A 22,211-nucleotide genomic window follows, 5' to 3' on the forward strand; every position below is an offset into this window, starting at 1 on the left:
CAGATTGCCATTTACTATTTATGAGTTACCGTCAATGGCATGCAGGCTCCTAAAGCCTATAAGCTCTTTGGAAAATGTTACCTTGTTCCCGCTATTGCTCTTTCATAGAAGTTGCTCAGATACTAGGGAGCTGGGCATCCGTATAAAACCCTGAGATAGGTAAGTCTGTCTGCTAAGCAAAGGAAATCTCACTAGTATCAATTTCACTCCTGCTTATAGTCAGTTTCACTCTAGGGCTCTCCTAGCTGCAAGAGGGGTGGGGGACCCTTCGTCTGTTTCAAGTGGGATTTAGTTCAACAATAATTGGAATATTTCAGGATTTGTTTTTAGACAGCATTGGCGGGTTTAACCAAAACTTAAATTTTTGGAGGCCAAATTTGAATTGGCTGCTCGTTAAATGTTTTTTAATTACAGTAGCCCCCAGAGATATTGATTGCAAGCGAGGACTCCTTGTGCCTGGGTTCTGTACAGACCTGAAATGAGCCAGTGTCTGCCCCAAAGAGCTTACAATGGAACTCCCAGAGCTTGCAATTGCTTATACTGGGGGGATCCCCCTGGAAATCAATGGGGCTTAGTGTCAGGGTCTGTCCATACACTCAACTGCGGGATTGGAGCCTCAGTTAACCCTTCGTCCTGCCACAGTGCCGAGAACCTGTAGGATGGCGTCTTAGCCCTGCTGGCGAAGGAGTGAAACTGACCAGTGCGGAGGCACTGTGTACGTTCCTATCCTGCCCTCACTACCGTAGTGTTTAGTCATTTTTCAGTCTATGCCATAAGCAAGGTGACTCCCATCTGTCCCCTGCAGTTCATTCTTTCACCGGGGGAGAGCTGTGTCTGCAGTGGAGGTGTTGGTTTTGGTAGGGTCTTTTTATATATGCCTGTGCTTTGCTGTTTTTATAGTGGAGAAGGTTGATCAGAGGAGGGCACATAGAACTAGGAGGAAGAGGTGGGGAAGTTTGAGATGATCTTTAGATCCTGTGGCAGTCAGTTCCACCGTCTTGGATGGGCTCCCAAAGAAGCTCTAAAAAGAAAAGGAGTACTTGTGGCACCTTAGAGACTAACAAATTTATTAGAGCATAAGCTTTCGTGAGCTACAGCTCACTTCATCGGATGCATTTGGTGGAAAAAACAGAGAGATTTATATACACACACACAGAGAACATGAAACAATGGGTTTATCATACACACTGTAAGGAGAGTGATCACTTAAGATAAGCCATCACCAACAGCAGGGGGGGGAAGGAGGAAAACCTTTCATGGTGACAAGCAGGTAGGCTAATTCCAGCAGTTAACAAGAATATCAGAGGAACTCTGTCTCTCTCACAGACGAGCTTCACCTGGGTGGTAGAAAGTGCCATAGGACTGGAGGAGTGGGGCTGTCAGCCACAATCACCATCCCAGAGTTTTTGGCTCTAGGGTCCCTGGCCCAGGCCCAGGGCTTTGAAGAGAAAGAACGAGACTCTGAGATGATACAGGCCCAAAAAAGGAACAAATTATTGGTGTTGGGCCAAGTGAATTAGAGGCTGGTGGTGCAGAGAAGATTCCTCCATCACTATCTGGGGCTGCCCCCAGTTTATGTAACTGATTAGCAGAGCCTCACAAGTCTTCATAGACCTCCAGAAGAAGGCAGAATGGCTGATCTCCCCTCCCAAGGCATTGATCTGGTGTGGATGATGCCAGGGAAGAACAGTGGGGGGAGAGGTATTGCAGGTCAGGGCAACTGCATCTGTATTTGCCCCTCACAGTCTAGGCAGGGAAGCCACTTAGGCTTCTGGCTCCCAGTCATCACCTCTCTTGGGCAGAGACCTGCGTCTCTCTCCTTCCTGCCTGGGGGATTTCCAGGCTGCACAGCTCCCTGCCTACACTATGAGTTCCCCAGCAAGTCAGACTGCCTGAGCCAGCCTGCTTTGCCCTCCTTCCTCAGAGGCTACAAACAGCACAGTCTCCACGGGTATAAGGTACCACACAGCTGTTAGCAAACACATTGATTCTTAAGGTAAAAGCATTGTAGGGAAAACCTCTTAAAAACCAGCAAAGAACCAACACGCCTGCTAATAAGCTTTCCAAAGATCACCCTGCTTCCAGCCAGGTAACTCACAGGCAGTGGGTTTCTCCTCAAGGAGCGGCTTCCAGCGGCTGAAGTTTTGCATAACCAGAGGCGTAACATTTGCATATCCCTCCCCTTAGAGATTTCCTGGGAAACGTACTTAACTTTAAAAGGCCCCATAGTTTCAGATGGTCCCTCAAAGCCCATAATCCTTCCCTGGGTTTCCATCTGAGATGTCACATACAGTCCCACAATAATACATAACCGCCTGCCTTTGTAATACAATGATTTCCTAAGCTACTTAAACTTAGTTCTGTAAGGTACGGCCAGGATAGTGCAGGAAATTGTCTTCTCTGTCCCGTGTCCATTCAAGGATCCCTCTTCCCCACTCCCTTGGGGCTGGGATTGATGGTGGGAGAAAGTGGCTGGTGAGCCAAGCCTGTTTCTATAAATAATCTGGAGAGAGTAGGAGACAAAGTGAAAGTAGGTCAGATGGACTGAGCGTCTGGGGGAAGCGGATGTGAATTTAATCCCCCGCTGTGGAGCTCCACAGGAGATGGGCTGTGGGGACTAGAGGGTGAAGGGGGTGTGGGCGGTAGTTAGCCAGCACATAGCTGATCCCCAGAACCCTTTCAGGGCTGCCTTGCCCTGTCCTGTGGGATCAGGGGAATCCTCGTAATCTTGGTCTCCTTCCCTCCAGCAGTGAATCAGTCACATCTGTAGGATGTTGTCCTGCTTCGCTGGTGCATTTCAGGTCCTTGCCTAGCCTATTTCTCAGCCCTTTCTTTAGAGCAGGGATGACAGGACTAGAGCACGGTGATGCCGGGTTTCCACAGAAGTGTTGCTATTTAGCGATTAAAGTGGGGGGCTCCTGGGGTTCTGTCCCCAGCTCTGGGAAGGGAGTGAGTTGTAGTGGTGAGAGTGGGGCAGCAGGGAGTTGACTCCTGGGTTGTGCATCAGTGACCCCAAGAACCGCAGCACCCAGATCTGGATCTAGGCTTTTAGCTTGTCCCATCCCTGGAGTCTGAGCACCAATGATCCCTGGGGGAGGCAGTTAACTTTATAAACCTCCGGTGTGGGGGAGACTTGCCTGTGATGGTGGGGGCAGGGATGAGCTCTGGGCTCAAAGCCACCCCCTGCTGCTGCTCTGTGCTTGGCCTTGCTGCCGCAGCCATTCAAATCCCGTGGGCATCTCTTGCACTGTTAAGAGCTGCGGGACTTGACCCTGTCGGGAGCAGCAGGAGGCAGAGAAGATAAAAGGGGTTCTCGGTACTGAATATCCTTCCAGATGCTGCAGATTGCTCCTACTCCCATCCTTCCTCTCCTTCCCATGGTTCTGGGATCTGGCAGGAAGGACAGGGAGCCCAGCTGGTGAAGGAAGATCACCTGGCTGGATGCCAGAGAGCGGGACACTTGGCTGGTCCCAGGCTGCTGCTGTGGAGGCTGTGGCAGGTTGTTTTAACCCCTTTGTGGGCAAAGCCCAACTGGGGTTTGCGACTTTCACGGCTGCCTTCTGCAGATGTGTGTGTGTGTGCGGAGCACCCCCTTGTGGGCTGTTGGTGTCATTCATCTGTGATGCCTGCATGGTTGAGAGAAGGCTACACACAGGCCTCTGCCCTTTGAGCTAAGGGGGAATCTCCTTCCCCTTCACGCCCCTTTGCTGGCAGCCGTAGTAGATCCCGTATCCTCCCATTAGGGCAACTTGATCCATGCATCTTAACGTCATTTGACTGGAGGGTTGTACGAGTGTCTCCTTGTGGGGTGCAGGTTGTGTGTCGAGGGGCGTGGACCAGGCACCCCAAGTGGCATGTTCATCAGGAGGATAGAGGCACAAGTGCATCCCCTTGGTGCTGGAGGCTGCATTAGCCCTCCCTGACGGGGCTGTTCGGTGTGTCCAGGGGCACGGGGTGGGGATGTTGCGGGAGCGCTCCCACATGGACCTCTCTCTAGCCAATCCCACCTGAGCCCCCCTTTGTAGCCAATGAGGCACCACCATCCCGCTGATATGCTTAAAATCCCTGTCCCCTTTGTAACTGTGTGCCTCTTCGCTGAGTGGGGCAGGGGCTGAAAGGGGAGCTCTGTCCACCAGGCTAATATCATAGCAACCCCCCCTCGACTCCTCACACTGCTCCCTCTCTCTTTCCCTTACAGTGGAGGAGTTCTTAGCCAAAGCCAATGAAGACTTCCTCAAGAAATGGGAGAACCTCTCTCAGGTACTGTGCCCACAACCCAGATCACGCCCCCCGCCCCCCACAATCAAGGCCTTTGCAGCCCCAGGCTGATTATTCTGCAGTCACCCCCTGGATCTCTTTCCCCATCACTGAGCCACCTTGCCACCCAGCCTCCTCTGAGGGTCTGGGGGTTGTTTTTGCTCCTGGGGGGCGGGACTGAGAGGACCATGTTACTCTCCCCCCCTGCTCCTCAATCTGCCCTCTGGTGACTGGAGGGCCAAGAACTCTGAAGGTTCAACTCCACTCTGCTGAGGGAGGGGGACCCTAACCATGTGGGACTCCGCCTGATCCAGCCTGTCTCCCACATCCTCCTCCCGAGGCTCCAGCATGGTCATCCAGCCCAGCTCAGCCCCAGATTGGCTCCCCGGGGGGTTGTGCTAACGGAGACCCTGTTCAAAGGGTTTCCATTTGCTGCCTGCGGTTGAGCGCAGTGCCCCAGCGCCCTGGGTCTGTCCCCACTGCAAATCCCGTCTCAGGTGGTTGTGGGTAATTCCTGAGGCAGAGCTGCTGGTCCCTCTGCAGCACTGTCACTTTGCTAGTCCTCTCGAACACCCTGTGTCATTAACGCCATGGCACAGATGAGGAAACTGAGGCCCAGAGGGGAAAGGGACTTGGTTATGGGTATAGGAAGTTGGTGGCAGAACTAGGAAAAGATCTTTTGACTCCTAGTCTCCTGCCCTCTGACCACTACACTTCACTCCCTCTCCTCACAGACCAAGGGCTAGAACCCAGGAGTCCTGACTCCCAGCCCTGCTCCCGCCTCTAACCCACCAGTCCCACTGAATGGAGCTGGGTGGGTCGCCTGCCTGGAACTGGAGTGTGGTTCTGCCCAAGGAATAGGGAATCCCTTGTCTGTGTCTCATTAAAAGTCTACTGACTTCCTTTGGCACCCTCTGCTGGTGCAATGTGACATCTACTTCATATCAATGTTCTCAAGAACAACCCCAGTACAGGGCTAGGGGGTGCTGTGCTGCAGGTAGAGGGGGACTCAGTAGGGGGCGCTCTGCTGTCACAGGTTTCAGAGTAGCAGCCGTGTTAGTCTGTATTCGCAAAAAGAAAAGAAGTACTTGTGGCATCTTAGAGACTAACAAATTTATTTGAAGTGAGCTGTAGCTCACGAAAGCTTATGCTCAAATAAATTTGTTAGTCTCTAAGGTGCCACAAGTACTCCTTTTCTTTCGGCTGTCACAGTCAGTGATGACTCTGGAGGGGCTGCCGTTCTGGTGAGCTATAAAAACCGAAGCTCTGACCAGGGGCAGCTCTACCAATTTTGCTGCCCCAAGCAGTCGCTGCTAAATTGCTGCTGCCGGAACAGCAGTAGAGCTGCCACTGACTTGTCGCTGTGGGACACTGACTGCCACCCCATTCTGAATGCTGCCCCAAGCACCTGCTTGGAAGGCTTATGCCTGGAGCCGGTCCTGGCTCTGACATGGTCATTAAAGATCCCTCCAGTCTTGTAGTGCAAATCCCACTGTCCTGGGCAGGTTCCTTCCTGATGCCCGCAGGACCAGTCTGGCCCCACATCAGGTTTGTTTTCCCCCTTCCAGAACACGGCCAGTTTGGATCAGTTTGATCAAATCAAGACCCTGGGCACGGGCTCATTTGGGAGGGTGATGCTGGTGAAACACAAAGAGACCGGGAATCACTATGCCATGAAGATCCTGGATAAACAGAAGGTGAGACGCTGGGGGCTGCCACAGAGATCTGGCCTGGGGCCGTGGAATCCCCAGTGCAGGGGAGGGATTTGGGGCTGAACCCTGCGTGGGGACGCTGGATAGGAGAGTGTGTGGGAGGCATAGGGGGTGCTGCGCCAGCAGAGGAAGATCTAATGTTGCTACTTCCTTTTCTCTCCCAGGCAGTGCAGATGAAACAAACTGAGCACACCCTCAATGAGAAACAGATCCTCCAGGCCATCAACTTTCCATTCCTCGTCAAGCTAGAGTATTCTTTCAAGGTAGGTGTCCTTCGCTTGCCAGCCCGGCCCTGGGCTCTGTCTGCCCCCGACTTCCACAATCCCCTTGATTTGTTTCCTATTTAAAACCAAAGCTGTGCTGAAGGGGTCGAAGGGCACAGTCTGCATCTCTTGTATCTGAGAACAAACCTTCCTGGCGGGATGTCTGGGATCAGGTTTGGAGCTAAGAAAAATCAGTTTGGATCATTCCCCTTTTGCACTCTCTTCTGTTCTGCTTTTGACTCCAGGTTTTGAAAAGTGATACTTCCCCCCACAACCTGGTCAGTTTTGCTTTCGTTCCTAGTCAGTTTCAGTTTCTGGCTCCCATGTGCTGGCCCTAAGGCATGAGGTCTGGCTTGCGGGAGTCTCAGAGGAAGTCCTAACTTAACTTCATGCACAATTGGCTTTGTGGAGACTTTGAAACCACCGTGTGGGACCGTTTCCTCCTGATGGAGTTTCTGTGAAACTAAAATTCAGGCCCCTGGTGATGGGGCTTGGATCCTGATCATAGAATATCAGAGTTGGAAGGGACCTCAGAAGGTCATCTAGTCCAACCCCCTGCTCAAAGCAGGGCCAATCCCAATTTTTGCCCCAGATCCCTCAATGGCCCCCTCAAGGATTGAACTCACAACCCTGGGTTTAGCAGGCCAATGCTCAAACCACTGAGCTATCCCTCCCCCTACTGAGCTATCCCTCCCCCTATATCCTCTTCCCTGAACCTGGATTTTGGGGCCTGTGAGCTATCATGCATTCCTACAACTACAATACCCACCTGCTGAAGTGAAGAAACAGATTGACAGAGCCAGAAGAGTACCCAGAAGTCACCTACTACAGGACAGGCCCAACAAAGAAAACAACAGAACGCCACTAGCCATCACCTTCAGCCCCCAACTAAAACCTCTCCAACGCATCATCAAGGATCTACAACCTATCCTGAAGGACGAGCCATCGCTCTCTCAGATCTTGGGAGATAGACCAGTCCTTGCTTACAGACAGCCCCCCAATCTGAAGCAAATACTCACCAGCAACCACACACCACACAACAGAACCACTAACCCAGGAACCTATCCTTGCAACAAAGCCCGTTGCCAACTCTGTCCACATATCTATTCAGGGGATACCATCATAGGGCCTAATCACATCAGCCACACTATCAGAGGCTCGTTCACCTGCGCATCTACCAATGTGATATATGCCATCATGTGCCAGCAATGCCCCTCTGCCATGTACATTGGCCAGACTGGACAGTCTCTACGTAAAAGAATGAATGGACACAAATCAGACGTCAAGAATTATAACATTCAAAAACCAGTTGGAGAACACTTCAATCTCTCTGGTCACTCGATCACAGACCTAAGAGTGGCTATACTTCAACAAAAAAGCTTCAAAAACAGACTCCAACGAGAGACTGCTGAATTGGAATTAATTTGCAAACTGGATACAATTAACTTAGGCTTGAATAGAGACTGGGAATGGATGAGTCATTACACAAAGTAAAACTATTTCCCCATGGTATTTCTCCCCCCCCACCCCACCCCCCACTGTTCCTCTGATATTCTTGTTAACTGCTGGAATTAGCCTACCTGCTTGTCACCATGGAAGGTTTTCCTCCTTTCCCCCCCCTGCTGTGGGTGATGGCTTATCTTAAGTGATCACTCTCCTTACAGTGTGTATGATAAACCCATTGTTTCATGTTCTCTGTGTGTGTGTATATAAATCTCTCCTCTGTTTTTTCCACCAAATGCATCCGATGAAGTGAGCTGTAGCTCACGAAAGCTTATGCTCTAATAAATTTGTTAGTCTCTAAGGTGCCACAAGTACTCCTTTTCTTTTTGCGAATACAGACTAACACGGCTGCTACTCTGAACCCTGTATGTAGGGGGGAGAGCAAAGGTAGTTGTGCCTTAGAGCTCCACAGCACCCCCTGTGGCTGACCTGATTAAAGAGGGGCTGGTTCTGAAGAGAGACCTGTCTCCTCGTCTGTAATCCTGCGGTTAGTGGGTTGTAGCGACAAAGAGTCGCCAGCTCAGAGGAGGCTGCAGGATAAATTGAAGCCCCTGCGGGAGCCTGGAGACTAGGGTGATGGACGTGTTAGCAGTAGGCAGTGCTGGAAGGGTCATTTTCTTGGGGGCCCCTCATCGTTCCAGGTTTAAATAGCTTTGATCTCTGGCCCCTTGTCCGCAGAAGCTGCTACAATGGAAATGTCCCACCTGCTCCGTGCCAGCAGCTTGGGGCTGGGCTACGTCGCTCTCGAGTGACACAGGAGCACTGGGGCCAGCGGCTGCTGTCACATAGACTGGCTCGCTGAGCCAGTCGCTTCTCCTACGACAGCGTAAAATAAATACCCCGCGGGTGTAACTGTGGGAGAACTTCACTGAAATCAATGAGACTGCTCTGGATTTATCCCACTGAGCTAGGAGTCTGACCTGGTACGTGCTGACTGGGCGTTGGGGCCTGTCTCATTGGTAGAGGGTCAGGAAGTCCCATGTCACAGCCCAGAACGGCCTGAGCAGGGAGATCAAAGATGGTCTGCCTTTGTCCCCTTCGAGGACAGCAGGGGTCAGGCATTGTTCCCCATACGCTCTAGGGCACCCACCTTTATCCTGGTCCTGGGATGGCTCAGGGGGTCACCTCACACTCCGTGGGTTTGCAGGGTCTTTTCCTTGTGAAAGAGCCTCACACAGTAATATCCTTAACCTCTATTAACAGTTACCAGAACAGAATACACCTGCTCCACATACAGTGCCCATCACTCCGAATAAGGCAGACCAACTTTCCCTGCTGGCCAGTCGGGATCAGGTCGTCCTGGGACTCCAGCTTCATCCCGGTTTCATTGGCAGGGTGTTGAGGTCTGATATTGGTCTGTGTCCTGGAGCTGGTTCCAAGAACTTCCTTTTGGACCCCAGTTTATGTAGTGAAACTTGAGTCCTGTTTAGCTCTACCTTAACCCATCATTTTACGGAAGTATTACAAACTAATTTTGTGACCAATCCGAACATAGTGTGAAACAATTCTTTACGCAGTCGGATCCCACCACCTTAGTTGATGTACACCTAGCAAAATTAGTTATGTAACAGAAACAATCAAAGAACCAGACAGAAAGCAGACAGATAAACAATAGAGAAGTGAGGACCAGCAAGGGAAAACAATAAAGAAGTAGAGATTTCACACCCGCACGGCTGATAAGTGATTCCTTTGAACATCCTAAGATCTGTTTCTTTGCCTGGTGATGGTGGGTCCTAGTAGAACAGAATCGCCTTCTGAACAGCCCGATATTACCTTGTTCTGATATAATTTAGCTGGAATGTGAGGATGTGACTTTCTGCTTCTTGGCTGCTGGCTCCTGCTCTTCTAATGTGGCTGCCGAAAAAGGTCTCTGACCGTCCAGCATGGGGAGCTGTGCCCATGCCCCGGCTGGACCCTCTCTCCAGGGCTAGCTGGAAATTGACCCTGGGCTCGAGGGCAGGGGCAGTGGTCTCCGCTGGCTTGTGTGTGGGTGCTTAGAGCTCATGTTCTCATCACTGAGCCAGGTCAGCTTTCACTAGCAGAATGTTTCAGAGGGGCAGCCGTGTTAGTCTGTATCAGCAAAAACAATAAGGAGTCTTTGTGGCACCTTAGAGACTAACAAATTTATTTGGGAATAAGCTTTTGTGGATAAAACCCACTTCATCAAATACAAGGAGTGGAAAATACAGCAGAGAGGGAAAATACACAGCCCCCCAACCTGAAGCAAATACTCACCAGCAACTACACACCACACAACAAAAACACTTAACCCAGGAACCAATCCCTGCAACAAATCCCGTTGCCAACTCTGTCCGCATATCTATTCAAGGGACACCATCATAGGACCTAACCACATCAGCCACACCATCAGGGGCTCGTTCACTTGCACACCTACCCATATGATATATGCCATCATGTGCCAGCAATGCTCCTCTGCCATGTACATTGGCCAAACCAGACAGTTTCTACGCAAAACAATAAATGGACATGTTAGAGAGCTTATTCCTTCACTCTCCCAGTTCCCTGGCCCTTCTCGCATGAACAGAGAGCAACAATACCCGAAGTCCAAAGGTGCAAACAATTTGATGTTTATTGGGGTGAACTTCCAGCAAGCTTAAATCCAAGTTGCTTTTTCCTTATTCTCAAATCCCAACTTACTTCTTGTTTGCCCCTAATATTTATAGTAATATTCTTAGCTATACCTTAACCAATCATTCTACTGAAATTTACCTAACCAATCCTAACATATTGTAACATGATTAGCTAATCAATTATATCCCACCACCTGAATTAGTTTACACCCAGCAAAATTAATTATACAGCAGACAGAAGCAATCAGAGAACCAGACAGAGACCATGCAAATAAACAATAGCAAAGTGGGAACTATAATGACAAAACAATACAGAAGTGAGGATTTCACAACTACATCTATAAAGACATAAGGGTTTCCCAGCTGTGTCTATTGATAAGTGAGTTCTTACCAGACAGAAAACTATCAAACTAAATTTCCTTTTACATTTTCTAGGCTCTTCCCTTTCTCTGGTGGTGACAGATCGGATCACCTTCCTAACAGCCCCATATTGACTAGTTTGGAATGTGAGGATGTGACCGTTCGCTTCCCAGCTTATGGCTGCCTCTGCTGCTTAGCCAAAGCCATTGGCGTAAGAACAGGGCCTCAGACTGTCACAGTGAGGGAAGACCCTTACACAGATTCTTTCATGTATACCTCTATTACTAGCTAAATGATAAACATATACCTAAATTCTTAAAATATAGGCCTTTACAGGCAGGCCTGAATATCTATATCCTAACAACACAAATCTGACATCAAGAATTATAACATTCAAAAACCAGTAGGTGAACACTTCAGTCTCCCTGGACACTCAATAACAGACTTAAAAGTGGCAATTCTTCAACAAAAAATCTTCAAAAACAGACTCCAACGAGAAACTGCAGAACTGGAATTACTTTGCAAACTGGACACCATCAAATTAGACCTGAATAAAGACTGGGAGTGGATGGGTCACTACAAAAACTAATTTCCCCACTGCTGATTCTCACACCTTCTTGTCAATTGTTTGAAATGGGCCACCTTGATTACATTGAACTCATTAGCACTATAAAAGTGATTTTTTCGTCCCTTCTTGTCAACTGTTGAGAATAGCCCACTAGCGGAATGGCTTTGTTGGGCTCAGAGGAGTTACTTTGCAGCGGTGTGGGAGAGGGAAGCCAGCCTGGTCAATTTCACATACTGCTTTTGAGAAAAAAGAACAGGAGTACTTGTGGCAACTTAGAGACTAACAAATTTATTTGAGCATAAGCTTTCGTGAGCTACAGCTCACTTCATCGGATGCATGCAGTGGACAACTCACTTCATCGGATGCATGCAGTCCACTGCATGCATCTGATGAAGTGAGCTGTAGCTCACGAAAGCTTATGCTCAAATAAATTAGTTAGTCTCTAAGGTGCCACAAGTATTCCTATTCTTTTTATTGATACAGACTGACACAACTGCTACTCTGAAACCTGCTTTTGAGAAGTTTCACTTCCTGCTCTGCTCCTTTGGCTGTCAGACCTGGCAGCAGGTTGGGTTTCCCCTTTGGGGAGACATCAGAGCTGGGAAATCCCTCTTGGGCCCGCCCATCCCTGCCCCTACACCGGTGATGGGGGAGGGGTTGAATTTTCTAGGGCTCTGGTACTAAATACTCCAAGCAAATAAAACTCGTGCCCTCTCATTAGTGAGTCTGTTCCCCTGCTGCGTCTGTGCAGCAATTCCCACTGCAGGTTTGTGCCTGGGACCTTCGGCACCAAGCACAGCCCCTCTGGCCCTTGAGCCAAAGGAGTAACAGCAGCAGCTGGCTGCAGTAGTAGGCTGTTATCTCCCAGACAGCAGGTGCACTGCATTGTGTGCTATGAGGAAGCCAGGCTAGTGCATCAGGCTCCCTTGAGGAGTGTGGGGTTAGTGCCCTGAAAAGGATGGGGCTAATGAAGGAGCAGGGGTGCGGTGAGCTGCTTCATCCCGATGTTGCAGGCACTGACGGGGGGCCGGAGGGCTCCTTCCCTTGCACTCAGTTTCTGCTGCATTTCCTTCTAAGATAACTCCAATCTGTACATGGTGAAGGAATACATCCCAGGCGGGGAGATGTCATCCCACCTACAGCAGATCAGGAGGTTCAGGTGAGCGTTTCCACGGGAGCCAATATTAGGGACAGCGTTGCTAATGGTTAGAGCTGGGTCCTAATCCTGCCTCTGCCATTCACTCCTTGTGGAAAGGGGGGAGAATCACTCTGTGCCTCAGTTTCTGCAGCTGTAAATTTGGGATTTAGTTCAGTAGAGAACTAGACCTTTTATCCACTAGCAGCATCTGCAGCGATGCTGGCTTTGATCCTCATGCTGCAGGGCGTGACCTGATCCCCAGCTGGGCTGGTCAGGAAGGGATTCCCCATGGGGAGAGCTGCCGAGATCTTCTGCCAGCATGAGCCACAGTCAGTGGCAGGGATGCCAGGGCTAGATGGGGCCAGGTTGGATGGAGCTGGAGGTCCATGGGGGTGTGTGTTGGGGCTAGGGTGGAGATGCTGGTCTGGGAGGGGTTTGCCAGGCTGGGTGGAGTCAGGGGTCTAGCAATGGTGGGTGGGATGTGTGGGCTGGGGCACATGGGGCCACCAGGCCTAGAAGGGTTGGGGCATCTTGCCTGGGGTTGCCTGAGTAGATGGAGTCAGGGATCTATAAGGAAGGTGAAGCAGCCGCGGAGACAGGTGAAGGGAATGGGGAGCGATCAGAAAGAAGGCGCCACCTGCTGCGGTGCTTTCACTCCCCTAGCGGCCCTCCGGCAGCCAGGCCTCACTCGCGCCGGGTGTCTTCGGTACTGAAGCTCCTGCCGCCCAAGGGCCGCTGAAGACCCGCAGCAGGTGGCGCTTTCTTTTTTTATCGCCAAGACATTCAAAAGGCACCACTTGTGCTCAGTGAGGGAGGGGCCGCTCCCCCGTTCACCCCCTAGCTACGCCACTGAGGTGAAGGTGGGGGCGGCAGGGGGCTGAGGATGCTGGGCTGGCTGATCGGGGGTGGATCTGGCCCGGGATGCCCATGTTCTCCTCCCACCTCATTGCAGTGAACCTCGCGCCTAGTTCTACGCTGCTCAGATTGTCCTGACCTTTGAATATCTGCACTCACTGGATCTCATCTACCGAAACCTGAAGCCAGAGAATCTCCTGATAGACCAGCAGGGCTACATCTTGGTGATGCCCCTCCCCCACTCCTTCCCGTCCCCATCCCAGCGCTGGCTCCTGGCTCCCTGCCGTGGTCTCCTCCCTGCCCAAGTCTCTCCCTGCTGCCATCCCCTTCCCAAAGCCAAGATACCCCCAAAAACGTAACACGGATAGAATATATCCATCCTCTGCTCCCCCCCCCCCCATTCCCCTCCTGCTATCACAGCCTCCAGGCTGATCCAGCTTCTCCCCTCTCTGGATTTTGGCTCCAGGTGGCGGATTTTGGTTTTGCCAAGCAGGTGAAAGACCAAACCTGGACTCTGTGTGGGACCCCGGAATATCTGGCCCCCGAGATCATCCTCAGCAAGGTGAGCTGGGGAGGGCCTGTCTGCTGCCTGATCTCTAGCTGATCCCTGGCCACCAGATGGTTCCTCCCACCCCCCAAATGTTCGGTGCATGACCCCAGCCTGCTTTCTCCGGGCAGGGTTATAACAAAGCTGTGGACTGGTGGGCTCTGGGCATCCTCATCTACGAGATGGTGGCTGGTTACCCCCCATTCTTCGTGGACCAGACAGTTCAGCTCTATGAGAAATTGCCTCTGGCAAGGTATTTGGGCTGTGAGAGGGGACACTTGTGTGATTTTGTGGGGGTGGGATTTCGCCAGCAAAAGGGGGATGCCAAGTCTCAGCGACTGATCAGAGATGCTTACACGCACCCCACACATGCTCATGCCCTCCCATGCTCCCCAAATCCCCAACACATGGGTATCTTCCCTGTCATGTACCCCATTCTCCCTGCACTCCAACACATAGACCCTCCCTTCCCACGTACTCCTGTTCTCCAACATATGGACATCCTCCCCATTGTGTCCCCCAGTCCTACGCCCCACACATGGGCCCTCCCTTACCATGTACCCTATTTCTCCAACACATGGACTCCATTCCCCACCCCACCACCATTGGGCTCCCTGTAACTCCTGGAACAGATGCTTTTGGTTTTCTTATACACTGTCGTGAATTGCAAAACTCCATAACTCTGCTATTTCGCAAGACTAAATGTTCCTTAAAAACATCAGTGACCTCCAGGCACTGGTAGAGCACTCATCACCATAGTAACCATAATATTCCTATAATATTTCTCTGCCCACTCCAGTGTCTTCTCGCCAAGGATCTCAAAGCAGTCGTGTCGGACACGGTCAGCTTTAAACTTAGTGGGGTTTTAAAAAAGCAAAGTTGTGTGGCCTAGTGGGAACTCAACAAACCTGGGTTTTGTTCCCGGTTCTCCTACCAGCCTGCTGGGTGACCTTGGGCAAGTCACATCTCCCTGTGCCTCTGTTTCCCCTATGTAAAATGAGGATAGTGATGTGGCAGCCCTGCTTTGAGATCTGTGGAGGAAAAATGCTCAATAAGAGCTGGGGGGCTGCTGCTAATTAACCATTTCATCTCCTGTGTCATCCCTCAGTAGCCCCCCCACCCCTCCACTTCTTGTCCACTCATTGTCCTGGAGAGTTTTTAAAGGGCTTTTTATTTATTATTAGGTGTATTATAATAGTGCCTACAAGCCCCAGTCATGGGTCAGGACCCCATTGTGCTATAGGGCCGTGCATTACTAGGTGTATTATGGTAATGCCTAGGTGCCCCAGGTGTAGCCCAGGATCCCCCTGTGCTAGGGACTGTACATTACTAGGTGTATCTATGAATCTAGCCATGAGGGCAGGGCAGACCTCTGTCTCTCCTCTCCACCCCAGGTTTGGTTCCCGTCTTACTTCAGCTCGGACCTGAGGGACCTGCTCCGGAACCTGCTGCAGGTGGACTGCACCAAACGCTTTGGCAACCTCAAGAACGGGGTCAACGACATCAAGAACCACAAGCTACTAGATCGCATGCCCTGATTCTCATGGGTGACTTTAATTTTCCTGATATCTGCTGGGAGAGCAATACAGCGGTGCATAGACAATCCAGGAAGTTTTTGGAAAGCGTAGGGGACAATTTCCTGGTGCAAGTGCTAGGGGAGCCAACTAGGGGGAGCGCTTTTCTTGACCTGCTGCTCACAAACCGGGTAGAATTAGTGGGGGAAGCAAAAGTGGATGGGAATCTGGGAGGCAGTGACCATGAGTTGGTTGAGTTCAGGATCCTGACGCAGGGAAGAAAGGTAAGCAGCAGGATACGGACCCTGGACTTCAGGAAAGCAGACTTTGACTCCCTCAGGGAACAGATGGCCAGGATCCCCTGGGGGACTAACATGAAAGGGAAGGGAGTCCAGGAGAGCTGGCTGTATTTCAAGGAATCCCTGTTGAGGTTACAGGGACAAACCATCCCGATGAGTCGAAAGAATAGTAAATATGGCAGGCGACCAGCTTGGCTTAATGGTGAAATCCTAGCGGATCTTAAACATAAAAAAGAAGCTTACAAGAAGTGGAAGCTTGGACATATGACCAGGGAAGAGTATAAAAATATTGCTCGGGCATGTAGGAAAGATATCAGGAGGGCCAAATCGCACCTGGAGCTGCAGCTAGCAAGAGATGTCAAGAGTAACAAGAAGGGTTTCTTCAGGTATGTTGGCAACAAGAAGAAAGCCAAGGAAAGTGTGGGCCCCTTACTGAATGAGGGAGGCAAGCTAGTGACAGAGGATGTGGAAAAAGCTAATGTACTCAATGCTTTTTTTGCCTCTGTTTTCACTAACAAGGTCAGCTCCCAGACTGCTGTGCTGGGCAACACAAAATGGGGAAGAGATGGCCAGCCCTCTGTAGAGATAGAGGTGGTTAGGGACTATTTAGAAAAGCTGGACGTGCACAAGTCCATGGGGCCGGACGAATTGCATCCGAGAGTGCTGAAGGAATTGGCGGCTGTGATTGCAGAGCCCTTGGCCATTATCTTTGAAAACTCGTGGCGAACGGGGGAAGTCCCGGATGACTGGAAAAAGGCTAATGTAGTGCCCATCTTTAAAAAAGGGAAGAAGGAGGATCCTGGGAACTACAGGCCGGTCAGCCTAACCTCAGTCCCTGGAAAAATCATGGAGCAGGTCCTCAAAGAATCAATCCTGAAGCACTTAGAGGAGAGGAAAGTGATCAGGAACAGTCAGCATGGATTCACCAAGGGAAGGTCATGCCTGACTAATCTAATCGCCTTTTATGATGAGATTACTGGTTCTGTGGATGAAGGGAAAGCAGTGGATGTATTGTTTCTTGACTTTAGCAAAGCTTTTGACACGGTCTCCCACAGCATTCTTGTCAGCAAGTTAAGGAAGTATGGGCTGGATGAATGCACTATAAGGTGGGTAGAAAGCTGGCTAGATTGTCGGGCTCAACGGGTAGTGATCAATGGCTCCATGTCTAGTTGGCAGCCGGTGTCAAGTGGAGTGCCCCAGGGGTCGGTCCTGGGGCCCGTTTTGTTCAATATCTTCATAAATGATCTGGAGGATGGTGTGGATTGCACTCTCAGCAAATTTGCGGATGATACTAAACTGGGAGGAGTGGTAGATACGCTGGAGGGGAGGGATAGGATACAGAAGGACCTAGACAAATTGGAGGATTGGGCCAAAAGAAATCTAATGAGGTTCAATAAGGATAAGTGCAGGGTCCTGCACTTAGGATGGAAGAATCCAATGCACCGCTACAGACTAGGGACCGAATGGCTCGGCAGCAGTTCTGCGGAAAAGGACCTAGGGGTGACAGTGGACGAGAAGCTGGATATGAGTCAGCAGTGTGCCCTTGTTGCCAAGAAGGCCAATGGCATTTTGGGTTGTATAAGTAGGGGCATAGCGAGCAGATCGAGGGACGTGATCGTTCCCCTCTATTCGACACTGGTGAGGCCTCATCTGGAGTACTGTGTCCAGTTTTGGGCCCCACACTACAGGAAGGATGTGGATAAATTGGAAAGAGTACAACGAAGGGCAACGAAAATGATTAGGGGTCTAGAGCACATGACTTATGAGGAGAGGCTGAGGGAGCTGGGATTGTTTAGTCTGCAGAAGAGAAGAATGAGGGGGGATTTGATAGCTGCTTTCAACTACCTGAAAGGGGGTTTCAAAGAGGATGGCTCTAGACTGTTCTCAATGGTAGCAGATGACAGAACGAGGAGTAATGGTCTCAAGTTGCAATGGGGGAGGTTTAGATTGGATATTAGGAAAAACTTTTTCACTAAGAGGGTGGTGAAACACTGGAATGCGTTACCTAGGGAGGTGGTAGAATCTCCTTCCTTAGAGGTTTTTAAGGTCAGGCTTGACAAAGCCCTAGCTGGGATGATTTAACTGGGACTTGGTCCTGCTTTGAGCAGGGGGTTGGACTAGATGACCTTCTGGGGTCCCTTCCAACCCTGATATTCTATGATTCTATGATTCTAAGTGGTTTCCTACCACTGACTGTATCGCCATCTACCAGAGGAAGGTAGGAGGGCGGCAGTGAGCAGAGGAGAGCCTGGGTAACTCCCACCTGGTGCAGCCTCCATCAGCAGGAATTGAACCTGGGATCATCCGTGCCCAGGCCTCTAGGAGCGCTTTGGTTACTGGGACTCTGTAGCAGGGTGTTGTGGCTGGGTCCAACCATTAGGGGGAAATATGCTCACCCAGCATTGGTTTAAAGTCGGGAGCCCTCAGTCACCTGTTTGTAACATGGTGGCAAAAGCAAGGTCTTGTTCCCACACCCTGAGGATAATAGCCTACTTCTGCTGCTGCCCGCTAATGGCGTTATTCCTCCATGTCTGGTGGGAGAGGGCTGGGCTGAAGGTCCTGAGTAAAACCCTCCTGATGATGCAAGTGGGGGCTCTTACGGGGATCCAAGTAGCTCAAGATCCCCTGTCCTTCCCTGATTGCAAAGTGAGAAGAGGGGGTTCTGGCTAGATAAAAGAGGGTTTGAGGAGGTGCTGATCTGCATCCCTCACCTGATTGCTAAGGGACCCGATCCTGTATCCCTTAAGGGTGCTGGGGGCCCGCATCTTGGGCTGTTAAGGAGGGTGCTGGGGGTCCTGATCCTGGGCTCCTAAGGGGGGGTCATGGGCTCCCCCTTCTGTGATTGCAAAGTGTGCAGGTTTTTGGCTGGATAGTAGGTGGGGAGGCGGGGCTGAACCTTGCCTGCCTTGTTAGCAAAGTTGGGGCCTGACTGTGCGCCCCTAGCAGACCCAGGAGTGGCAGGGGATGGGTAATACAAATGTTGATCCTTCACCTCGTCCCCAACCTCCCCCCACTCCCTTCGCAGGTGGAAGCTCCCTTTATACCAAAGTGCAACGGCCCCAGCGACACGAGTAACTTGGATGACTGTGAGGAAGAGGAGATCCGGGTCTCCAGCACTGAGATATGTGCCAAGGAGTTTGAGGAGTTCTAGGGCGAGCGGCCCCCCTGGGAGGGTGCGCACGGAGCAGGTGGGGGCGGGGTTGGATTTGATCAAGAGAAAGACCCGAGTTCCTTGCCTGTGTGTTTTATTTTTGTGGGTGGGGGGTAGGGATTTGCCTGGGTCTGCTTTGGTGGGGAGCGGGAGACCCCTTATTCTAAACCTGTACCCTCCCCCCTCCCACTAAAATCCCCCTTTCCCACAAAGAAGCTTGAGATTCCCATCTAGAGGGTGAGGATATCATCTGCCCCGCCCTGGGAAACACATCTGTGTCCTCCAACAAAACTTGTTTCACTGGAAAAAAAAACAACCCCCCCAGCCCCCACTTCCTCTTTAACAGTGTGCTTTGTTGTAAACATATTTGAAACAATTACCAATAAAGTTTTGTTTAAAAAAAAAATCAGACTGGCGTGTGGGCTGTTCGGCTCCAGGGGACAGTTGTCGTGGCCGTGATGAGCCGGGAGCTGTTCCTCTCCCCGGAGGCCCAAGGAGTTCAGGGATGTAGCGGGGAGGCCGGCGGCCGCCATAAGCGGGACCTGAACTCGCCTGGAGCTGGAAGCCCCAAGGGGCGAGTTTCCGCGCGTAAATGGGGAGGTGGCCTCTGGCCAATGGATAAACGGGCATCGCAAGCAGCAGCGGAGAGGTTATTTTATCTCGGTGTCTGGCGGGGGGGCGACAGCTGCTGGATGGCCAGGTCTGGTGCCCACAATTCGAGAAGGAAGGGGAAAAAATGGCAGAGAGTTGCCATGAGAATGATTAAATGGGGGGTAACCTGCCTTATGCTGAGAGGCAAGGAGCTTCTTAAAGTGAAGGTTAAGGGGTGCCGTGATCTCTGTCTCGAAGTACCTCCGTGGGGAATAAAACTATGATAATGGGCTAGTCCTGCTAGCAGACAAAGGCCTAAGGAGAACTAGTGGCTAGAAGCTGAAACTAGAAACATTCAGACAGGAAAAAAGGGCAGATTTTGGGTTGGGGGAGGGGGTGTAATTAGCCGTTGGAACAATTCACCAAGCATCGGGTGGATTCTTCATCACTGACGCTGTTTAACTCGAGATGGGAGGTTTTTATAAACGATCAGCTTCAATTCCAACAGGAGTTGATTCAGGGAAGTCCTGTGGCCTGTGTTACACAGGTCAGAGGAGGTGCTCACAGTGGTCCTGTCTGAATCGATAATCTAGCCTTATGAGGCCAGGGCAGGAGAGGTGAACAGCCAGGCCGACCCAGGTGTGCAGCAGTGCCGTGCGCTAGCAGCGGGGGGGGATTGCCAGAAGCAGAATACTTTCCTCTAAATGTGGATATGTGCACACCTTCCTTACTGCAGGGGAACTCCTGCCATGTGTGTGCATCTGCTTCCAAAGGGGATCAGGTAATAAGATGCCAGCTAATTCCCGGTGTGGTGGGGGGGAGAGAGGAAACCCCTATGAATGAAAGGCAGTTTATCAGGAATAAAATGAAAGTGATGAGCCCTTCTGTACAGCCCCTCGCACAAGGGGGTTCCAAGCGCAATCGGGCTGGAAACTGATTGTGTTTTGTGAGAGAATTTGAGAGTTTCAAATTTGTTCCCATTCTACACTGGAGTGAGTCAGAGCAGGACCTTGCTTTTCCACAGCAGAGGTGAGTGCCCAAACCACTGGGTTACTGTGGGGTCTTGTTTTGACCTGAGAAACCTTTCAACTTGTCCTTGAAAAGTTTTGTTGTCTATAAATCAGCATTTTCTGGCGATAAAACTGCCCCGCTCTGCTTCTGGGCACCATTGCCTGTACAAAGGAACCCGGCTGAAATTTTTTAATGTAACCTTCATATTGTTACTCGTAGCAACCTTTGTGCTTTGGGCACAAGGCTGACAGGATTTGTGTGTGGGGATTTTTTTTTCTTCTTAAGGCACCAGTCACCAAATCATGTGAGCCTCCCCAATTTGATTAAAAAGCAATCAGGGCTTGTCTGCATGGGGAAATTTGACTGGAGTCACTATGTTCCACTGTAGCTCTTTCTGTTAATTTCCTCAGGTGGAAAACCCCTCCCTGTCTAGCCTTCTTCACTGCAGAGAAAAGCTTGAACCAGGTGACCTTTTAAAAGTCCCCATAGCAGGAAGTAAATAAAAACACCCTGCCAAGTATTTATAAAATCTCATGATTTTGAAGCCAATCTCAAGATTTGGTTAGAGGCCCATCGTTATTTTTCACCGGTCGGGGTCGGCATCGCTGCAGCGACAGGAGCCAGGCAAATAGCCTTCCTAGTTTGCCCAGTTTATACTTTGCAGCATTTTTTCGGATCTCTGTTGCTGTCTGGCTATGGGCAGATCTCCCTGTTTGTTTGGTGTGGGTCTTACATGAGTGGAGGGCCTAAACAGTGTGTAAAAATTGGCAGAGCATTTTGGGGTGGGGGCTGGCATTGGACCTAAGCTACTTTTAGTTCCTTTTTTAAAAATCACTGAGATTGCATGTTGACTGTCTTTAATGTGTATGTCAGGTATTATTCCCCTCTTACAGAGTGCAGCACACACAGAACCCAGGCGTCCTGGTGTCCAGCCCCACCCCAAACCACTGGACACCACTCCTCTCCCACCACTGGAAATAGAACCCAGGAGTCTGGATTCTCCAAGTCCTTTTCTCCACCCCGCCTACGTCGGCTACATCTGTACAGATTGTCCCTGTCCACCATTTTGGATGCCTTCCATGATTAGCGAAGCACGGTGGCTTTAAGCATGGCCCCTCCTAATCCACCCCCCATGTCAGAGGGCATAGGACTGATCCTGTGACTGGCTACTATTTCCAGCAATGCCAAGGGACCATGTTCTAGTGGTTAAGGTGGGGTGCATGAGTGTGGGGGTGGGGTTGTGTGCTGGGACTCCTGGGTTCTATTCCCAGCTCTGGGACGGGATCTACTGAGTAAGGCCAGAGTAGCTGGAGCTGGGGGTCAGGACTCCTGGGTTCTAGAGGGGAGTGGGCTCTGGAAGTTAGGGTCGGGTGGGGCTTGGAAGTCAGGACTCCTGGGTCCTGTGCCACTAACTGTGTGACCTGAACCCTTCTCTCTGCCTCATTTCCCCATCTATAAAGTGATGATAACCAAGGCTGCTGTTCTCACTCCAGTCCCCCCATTGACCCCACTTCCTTCATCGTGCCTGGCTGGAGCCTCATACCCCAAGATGTCCTGCACGGAGCTGTGCCTGGTACCATCCCTCACGCCAGGGGCCGTTGGTTGAGGCTAGTAGCCAGATAAGAAACTAGATCCTCAGCTGGCATCAGTCGTTCACCTCTGTGGACTCTAAGGGAGTGGTGCCGATTGACACCAGGTGATGCCAGTGGCATGATGTCAATTGGGAATCTGGGCCCAGGCTATTTGAGAGCCAGGTCTGACTGCCAGGTAGCTCCAGAGCTGCAAATCCAACCCAACAGGCATGGGGCTGCACAATCGGGGCGAACGGCTGAGTGGCATTTTCAGCTGGCG

The 22,211-nt window shown here is 50.9% G+C and overlaps 1 protein-coding gene and 1 pseudogene across 1 annotated transcript in view; both read left to right on the plus strand.

Annotated features, from left to right (window-relative positions):
- LOC119845833 (cAMP-dependent protein kinase catalytic subunit alpha-like) overlaps positions 1–19,054 on the plus strand; it is a 175,895-nt gene extending 156,841 nt beyond the window's left edge. The window contains 1 exon segment of the mRNA XM_043506783.1: positions 18,775–19,054. The gene's annotated coding sequence lies outside the window, so the exon portion shown is untranslated.
- LOC119845983 lies at positions 1,632–18,767 on the plus strand (annotated as a pseudogene).
- Positions 19,055–22,211: the final 3,157 nt, after the last annotated feature.

Source organism: Dermochelys coriacea, chromosome 20, assembly GCF_009764565.3.
Source record: "Dermochelys coriacea isolate rDerCor1 chromosome 20, rDerCor1.pri.v4, whole genome shotgun sequence".
NCBI lineage: Eukaryota > Metazoa > Chordata > Testudines > Dermochelyidae > Dermochelys > Dermochelys coriacea.